The sequence below is a fragment of the Cinclus cinclus genome, chromosome 3, assembly GCF_963662255.1.
Source record: "Cinclus cinclus chromosome 3, bCinCin1.1, whole genome shotgun sequence".
NCBI lineage: Eukaryota > Metazoa > Chordata > Aves > Passeriformes > Cinclidae > Cinclus > Cinclus cinclus.
In genome coordinates, this window is record NC_085048.1 from 112,052,333 (window position 1) to 112,060,875 (window position 8,543).

The following is an 8,543-nucleotide window of genomic DNA, read 5'->3' on the forward strand; positions in this document are numbered from 1 at the left end:
ATGGCACAGGCTGGGGTGGGGGCATCCGGCCTGACAAAAGCATGCATCCGTGTGGATGGGGAGTAGCAGAGGGGGACGGGTTCTTTAGCCATGGCCCAGCTGCTCTGCTTTGCAGGCCCTTGAAAGAGGGGTGGGCTTACGGGTGGGAAAGGTGGGGTTTTTCCCCACCACTGGAGAGATTTAATTATCACATGGAGCAGTCAGGCCCGTGAAACTTTGAAGAATAAGCTTTGGTGCTTTTTTTTTGTGTCCAGACCAGATGGAGCAGCACCAGCACCGTCCGTGGAGTGCATCCCGTGCCGGTGCTACCCGGGGAGGGTCCACGGTGTGGATGTCCCCTGCAAAAGGATGAGGACCTTGTGTGGGATCGGCTCCTCTCCTGGCAGCAGGTCTCCAGAGGTGGGTACCCGGTTCCACAGCTCGGGTGGCAGAAGGGCTTAGGGCAAACGGCAGCAGGCACACAAGAATGTCGCTCTTGCAGCTGCTGAGGAGGTTGTTGTGCCATGCTTGAGCAGAAGAGGTGGAGCGTGTCCTGCCACGCTGCTCTCCTCTAACAAGGAGGGAATGGGCTGGGAGGTTTGGGCTCTGAGCACAGCCAGCAGCCTGGCCTGAGCACAGGCCGTGGTGGGACAGGGGGGACAGGAGCCTGCTGCCACTGACCGTGGCTTTCTGGTTTCTGTCCCCAGGCTACCAGCAGCTCATGCCATGGAAGCGGCACTGCTCGACCTGCCAGTCTGGGAGGGCTGGACGGCAGCGGGTGTTCATTTGCTGCCAAAAATAAATCATTCATGTTACTAACATCATCATCATCATCGGAGCATTTCTTTCATCCTTTTTTCAAGCTTTTGGCCTCCCTTCTTCCACCGAAATCTCTTTGCCTCTTTCCTCATCCACTTGGTGGAATTGGTGGGGGGGGTTTAAGTAACAGAAAAAGTTCAGCAACAATTCCTGTTGCCAACCGCAGCAGTCTCTTCAAGAACCTGGAGTTGGTAGCCAGGCCCACATTTCACTTGGAAAGGGGAGTGGTTTGCAGGGACAAAGATGTCCCTCTGCTGCAAAAGCAGGGAGGAAATCAGAAGCAGCAAAATGCAATTTCAGCTCTACCCCGCCCAAAGTTGTCTGCGTCTTTGCCCTCCACTCCAAAATAGGCAGGCAAGGTTGGACTTGAACAAGGTTCAAGTCCTTCATGGTCCCTTGGCATTAAAGGGATCAAGTAAAACTCTCGTATGCAGTAATTGGAGTACAGCTACTGTAGGGATAAAGGAAATGTTGGGAGCTGGGACATCCTTCTTGTCTCCTTTGTCTCCCCAGGTGTTGTAGCCTGGATAGCTGTTAAGATGGTTGCAGGTAAAGGAGCAGCAAGGGCCTTTGTATGGGATCCACGGAGATGTTTATTTCAGCCACTGCGTGGATAGTCCAGGGTCAGAGGCAAAGACAAAGGGGAACGTCGGGGTGAGGGTCCAGGTTGAAGCAGATGGGTGTCCTGGGCAGGGGGAGCATCAGGGAGCACTTACCAGGGGACATGGGGGTGGCACAAAGGTGGGGTTAGGGCATGGGAGCCAACAGGGAAACAGGGTGGGAGTGACCAAAAGCCTGAGAGACAGGGAGAGGGCAGGGGGCTGGCCCAGGGAACAGAACAGGGCTACATTGGCATGACAGAACAGGGCTTGCTATGAGAGAAGCCTCTCATGTCTCCCTAACTAGGGAATGCCTTTTAGGGTCTCCACAGTGGGGTGTTTTGGGTTCAGTTTGAGTTTGGGTGGAGATACTGCTTTAGTGTAGTGGTTTTGGATTCTTAATTTGAACGTTTTTAGTTGTGAGATAGGATTAGGAGGAAGATAAAACAGGCTTAGCTTTAAATGGTACAAAGACAAACTTTATTACCAGAAACTATAGGGGAAAAAAGAAGAAGAAAAATTAGAATAAAACTTCAGACTACTCTTCTTCTTTCCACACATTTGTTTTTTTACATTGACAACATACAAAGAACAACTCAGTTAGTTTACCATTTCTAAAATAGTCATTTACTTGTTTCTTTCAGAGAGGAGATTCTTCAGCCTATAGAGATTTTTCATAAGAAACCATTTTTAGGTGGTCTTGCTGTTCTAGTGTTTAGCCGTCAGGGAGGATAGAGATCTGGTTATTATGTAATATTTTTTTTCTCAACTAACATTTTAATTCATAACTAATACTGAGGACCATATCAACTTATGAGGCACACTTAAAGGATTATAATAGTTGAAACAAAAGCTTACTCCACTTTTAAAAATAGAGGGTGTTTTTCTTCTTCTTCCCTAGGGAGAAGCAGGGGTTTTTTCACTATTTAAACCTAGGGCACTTACAGCAATTTTAACATTGGTTTATTTTAACACCAACGCTTCTTCTTACATCTAGAGTTAGAATCTTTAATCCACCCCATATTTTTTTATGTGTTATAGGGAAACAAGGGTTGCTTTTCTGTAGCATTAAAAAAAGGGAAGAATTTCAGTCTATGTCTTCCTTCCCTCAGCTGAGACTTGACTCTTCTCGTACTTTGAATTTGGTGTTTTTTGTGCTGTTTTTGTACATATTATCATTTTGGTTCTCTGGTTTTTTTTCCACAGGACAGAGAATAAAGTATTTGTAAAATCATATTTTGGGCAGTGAAAAAGTTAATATTTTGCCGGGGCAGGAGAGGGTTCTGTGATTGTTTTTAGGTGGGGCGGCCGGAGCTCTTTACCATAAGGAGCCTTCTAAGGCCGCGCCGGGGCCGGGCTGGGATTGTAGGGCCCGGCCAGAAAGCGGAGATGAGTTTTTTGGTTGTAAGGTTGTTTTTTGGCGTTTGCTGTACGTAATGTTAGTGGTGGGCTGGTGGTTTTCCTTTTCCTTTTGCCAGCAGCCGAGGTTGGGGCCCTTGCCAGATCGGGGCCCAGCTGTCTCTCCCCCAGGCCGTGTGGGCGGTGAGGCAGGCCTTTTTTCCACCTTTATCTCTTACTGTTCACTTCCTCTTGCTGGAAACGGGATTGTTGGAACACTTTAGAGGAGACGGCTTATCCATAGTGTTCTGTTTTAAATTGTCTAAAACCGTGTGAGACAGATGGCTTCACATAGGAACATCCCCAGGGCTGCTGAGGGGAAGGCACCACTTTATTTGTTGTGAAGAGAAGTAATCAAAATCCGCAACCAACAAGCTGCAAGGCAGAACGGAGTGGGAATTACAGAAATAAAGGCCTTGAAAAGCAGCTTAGGAAAGCGGCTACTTCCTAGACAGTGCCAAACCCTCCGACCTGGCCTGGCCGGGCCCAGGGCTGGCTGCCCTTGGGAAGGGAAGGGAAAGGGAAGGGGATGGAGCTGGGGTGGGGGCTCTGTGGCCATGGAAACGAGAGAACCAGGGGCCAGCGCGTCACAAAGGGGCAGCCCCGCAAGGGGCTGTGAAGGTTGTGGTTGACACGGACACAGTGGCAGGAGACACGTCTGGCTCTGCCTGTCTGTGCCGACTGCTGGCGATTGGAGTCACCCCACCTTGTTCTAGGGCTGGGGACCGAGCTCCTATCGCCGTCTGCTCCGAGACAGTTCCCAAATTCAACCCCAGGTACTTCTGCGAGACAGAAGCACGGGTTCAAAGATGGATTTTACTGCAAAAGGAAAGACCACGGAAGGAAAAGGTGAGGATAGAAAGGAGCTGAAAGGCCCGAGTCAAATGGAGACAAAATCCACCAGATTTCAGGGAAAATTGGTCCATGGTGGTCAGTTCTGGCTCTGTGTCAGAGTTGGTGGCTGTGAGCTACAGGTGATCTTGCAAGGACAGCCCTGGCATCACAACATTCTACCTTTAGTTTACTCTGCTTCCTGCTTTTTGACAGTAGCCAAATCACTCATACTGTCAGCCAGGACAGGGACTGTGGCCATGACAAATACAACGTGGTCATGTGATGCAAATTCTGCTTCTTTCTTTGCCATCAACGTTGGGTCTCACTACTGATAAATTTCCTGTTCTTCCTCTGCTTGGTGATTGGGTCCAACACTGAGGATGACAGGATAATATAAAAACCCCAGCAAGGCCTGCCTGCATGCTGAGAGGTCTCTATAGCTTGCAGAAATAGCATTCGTCGCTGTGAGGGTCTTTCCTGGGTTTTGACAAAGCCAATCTCTAGAAGGGATCCTTATTCCCCTGTTATTATTGGATCCTTGCACCTTTCACTTCAGACTTGCTAACTCAATAGTGTTTGGAGGAATTAAACACAGGCTAGTCTAAGGAAAACTAAAACCAAACAATTGTTTTTAAAAATATCAAATATCCCTTAAGTGCCACACCCGTTAGACATGTTGATGCTGGGATAGAGGTGGGCATTGACCAACGTCACTTCTTCCCTTGTGAGAGTGTCTCAGCCTCCCACAGAGGTAAGGTGGGAGCTGGGCCACTCTCTGGTGGGAGGAAGGGTCTTGTGCCAGCCTGGAGAGCCTGTGCACATTGCCAGGGAGCAGTTGTAACCTGCAGGTGCCCCCTGCCATGAGCTGTGCTGCTGCCAGTGCCCCGTGGAGCTGTAGGGCTGCTCAGCTGTGGGGCAGGGAGAGGAGCAGGAGGCTGCATGTGCAGCTGAGCCATTGCTGGGAAGCACAGGGCTCTGGGCTCCCTGCTGTCCCAGGGCAGCCCAGAGGCCAGGGAGTTCCCCTGGGAGATCTGTGGAAGTGGCTCAGGGTGTGATCCTGTGGCCTGCCTCAGGTGGCGGCTGTCAGGTGCATATTTCCCTGTGCAGCAAGTTTCCAGGAAATTTTCCAGGAAATGTGTCCCATGAAACATGGAGCTTCAGATGCTTTTGTTTTGCTTTGCAGCCTCTTGTTACATTTTGTGTCTCCACTTTGCAGGCCTGACTGGCTACCCTCTTGCCAAGAGGTTTTCCCTGGCAAATCCTTCTATGCTCCTTCCCTCCAAGCCATTGCCTCCCATCCAGAAGGGCTCTCCTTCAACCAAGTCAAATATGATGTCCAGAGGAGAGCGGGACAATGGGAAAAATGGCACTGGCTACAAGGATGACAATATTAGAAACAACCGGGACCAGGATTCAGAGGGAAAAGCACATAAGGTAAGGCAAGCAAGATAAGTCCTGTGTGGCAGATTTTCAGTTAATGTCCTGTAAGCAGAGATTGGAGACCATTAACTGTGGTGTGAGCCTAAGGAAGAAGGTGAGCAAAGTAGGATCTCAGCTGGACTCTGCACTTCAGGCTGTCTTTGCAATGGGTGTGTAGTGCAGATTTCAAGTCCTCACTGTGTATCTATAGCAGGAGAGGGCTTTGAAAGGTTTCTGGGCTCTGTCATGGTTGCTCCTCTGTCTTGTAGCTGAGAAAACACCAACAAGAAGGCAGCGCTGCTAAAGTTGTCTGCTCCAGCTAAGCAATCCTCCTGCATTCAGTAACCCACGGGTATCTGTGAACCATGTCTATGTCTTGGTGGTGGTTTCCATCAGCTCTGTCTGGTGGGCATGGAAAAAGGAGTTTGCTGGAACAGGCAGTCCTGCAAAGTCAGTTCCAGGTTGACACAGCGTTTGAGTTGTACAGCCATGGCCTCCTACACAGTTGTCTCTGATGCTATTTCTAGATTTCTTCAGCTACTGGGCAGCTGTGTGCTGTGGCATGGCTTTGTCCAGAGAGAAGGGATGGGAGGTGACCATGGGGAGAGCAGCCCCAAGCCCAGGCACACGATTGCCTTTGCAGCAGGGCCAGCACCTGCAGTTGTTCTGGGTTTGCCATGGGGTGCAGGAGGAGGCAAATGAGCAACAGGTCTGGCAAACAGAATGTCCAATCAAAGGCTGATGTACTTGATTCCAGCCTTGCTGAGGAAGGGCCCAGTGTATCCCTGACAGGATGTGGTCCTTTAACTGTAGTTTGAAGAGGACTTGATTTGGGGCTTTAGTTGTGCCAGAAATGAAGGGACACTTAAAGAATGGTGTGCACCTGCCCCTCCTACCTCCACCCTCCTTCCTGGTCATGGCATGGGGGCCCTGGAGCAACTTGGGCAAGCAGAGACCTTGCAGAGAGCAGCAGGGCAGGGAGCTCTGCTGAACTTCCTAAATGCCAGTGAGCCTGAGATGATGGAGGTGTGGGAGCTGGAGAGCACGGAGCATCGTGAGAGCTCAGCAGCTTCTGGGCTGAAAGGCTGCTGGGCAACTGTAAGAGGGAAGGGCAGCAGCAGAAGAATTGAGGGGTTTGAGAAAAGCAGGTTCTGACATCCTGCAGAATGGCTTTGTGGGGACTTGGTTGGTGATCAGCACTGGCTGTGAGGTGCCTAAGAGACAGGGAGAGAACAGTGATCTGAACCCGTTCCCATACCATCCAAAAGGCCAGTGGAGGCAGTGGCACTGCAGAACATGCTGATGCCAACCATGTGGATTCCAGCTGGGAGTGTAGCTGCAATTGCAGAAAAATGAGCAGGAAGAGAGAGGTGGCAAATTTGGGAGATGGTCTCTCCCTCACCAATTCCTTTTCCTATGCCGCTCTTCCCCTTCCTAGGACAATCTGCTATATATGATATTGACTTTTCCTGTCAGGGCATGTGTAACTGTCTTGAGTCATGAATGAGGGCAAGGCTGGATGCTATATTTGAGCACTGTGTACCACTCTTTCCAGGCATCCTTGCTGTATCCCAGAGGTGGGGATATGAAGAAGGGGTCATTGGGGCTGCCTTTGATCCCCCCTATACCCAAGGCAGTCAGTCCCAGTGTTGGCAGTGCTGCAGGGTCTCTGCGCAGCTCTCTGCAGCTGGATGTCCAAGGGTCCCAGGAGATGAGGTAAGCCAAGGTGTCTGCTGCTCCACTCTGCTGTTCAGCTCCCTCTTGCCATCTTGTGAGGTTCCTTTGCACAGTCAGCTCTCTCCCATGTACTTAGGGAAACCTCTGTGTATTCACCATTTGGCCCATCCGTGATTATCCAGCTCCATGTCAAACCCCACACCTCATGTCACAAGGGCAGAGGTGGTGGTGGTGGGGAAGAGGAGGCAGGGCTTAAAAGCATCTGAAGATGGGTCCTCTGCTGGGCTTGGTACTGATTCCCTCTGTAATGTTTGTGGTGTCATTTGGGAACTGTATTGCATGGGTCTGTCTCCTGAAGATGATAGAATACTGTGATCCTTGAGTCTGAAGTTCAGCACGCAAAAATTACGTTTTGCCAAATATTAGCTGCTGGAGAGGCGTCTGGACAGTCAGGTGCTGCCTCTGTAAACATGCTGTGGAACTTGTCTGTTTCTTGGCCTCCGGTCTGAAATGAGCTCCCAGAGAAGTTTGGGTTATAGATGTGTAAGCCAATCAATGTTTAATGCTTAGATCTTGCCTTAAAATCAAAGAGGGAAAGGTTCTAAAGAAGTTTTATACGATGGTACCTGATGGAAAGATATTGGCTTGGATATGTTTGAGGAAATGTAGCTGTCAAGCTTATCCTAGTGATTACAATAATGAATGAGTCACAGAAATATCATTCCCATTGAAAAGCTTAGGTAGGGCTTTAAAAGTGCAATCTGAATATCCTTGGCTATCAGCTGAGTTGGATAAAGTAGTTTTCTTATTCAAAAAGCAAGGAGGTGGAATATCCTTCTCAGAACACTCCATTGCTCTGACCACATGTAGCACGAGACTGGCACCAGCGCAAGGCATGAGCAGGCAAAGCCAAGCTTTGTCAGCAGAAGCAAAGTAGCTGCCCTCCATACAGACTCGTGTCTCAGCTTAGCAACCTTTGCTGCTTCAGAGAGGCTGTAGGAGCCCGCCAAGTTTCAAAAGGAGAGACACCACAATTGGGGAGTTATGATGCAAGTTGGAGAATGACTGCTGTGTTTCAGCTGGAGCTTGGCCAGCTCTGTCTGACTGCAGCAACTGAAAGCTTAAGGACAATTAATCAGCTTTGCATCTTGTTGGCTTGATGTCTCTTGCATTTCCTCCTTCATCAGAGTGAACAAGCTAGGAAAGATTGCCTCCTCTCATGCTACACCTCTTCCCTCCCTTCTCTTTCTCCCTCCTCATATGTGCTTTTGTTCTCCCTTTCTCAAGGCCAAGACCGAGCGGCAGCATCAAAGAGAAGTCTGAACATGCAGGTAGGTACAGGGCATGTCTGTCCTAAAATGACCATTGGCATATTGAATCAGAGGTGACATCTTGAAAACTTGGTTATGAACCATGGTTTTAAGAATTTCTTTAAATTTGTTTCAATTCCTTGATGGCCTCAGTGGACTGTCCCAGAGCCCAGTCACTGGGATTATGCTCCGGGGATGCTCTGAAAACTCCTCTAATGTGAAGTCTTAGGTGGCATAAGCTGGAGTGGTATCTTGAGGCCCTGGAAATGCATTGCAGGAAACAAAACATTCCTCTCCATTCTTTGCCTGCCTTTTATCTCCCTGAAGCCTTTCTAGTGTTGCAATTAGAACCAAAAAAAGAAAGCATTTAGCAGGAAATGAGAAATATTCCCACTCCTTCCTCCTGCCCTTGAAGGAGAAGACTTTAACTTGGGGTATATTCTGAGCTGAACCCTTTGAGATCGGAAGGAAAGTCATGGAAATTGCCTGGTTTTTCACTGGGAGAAAT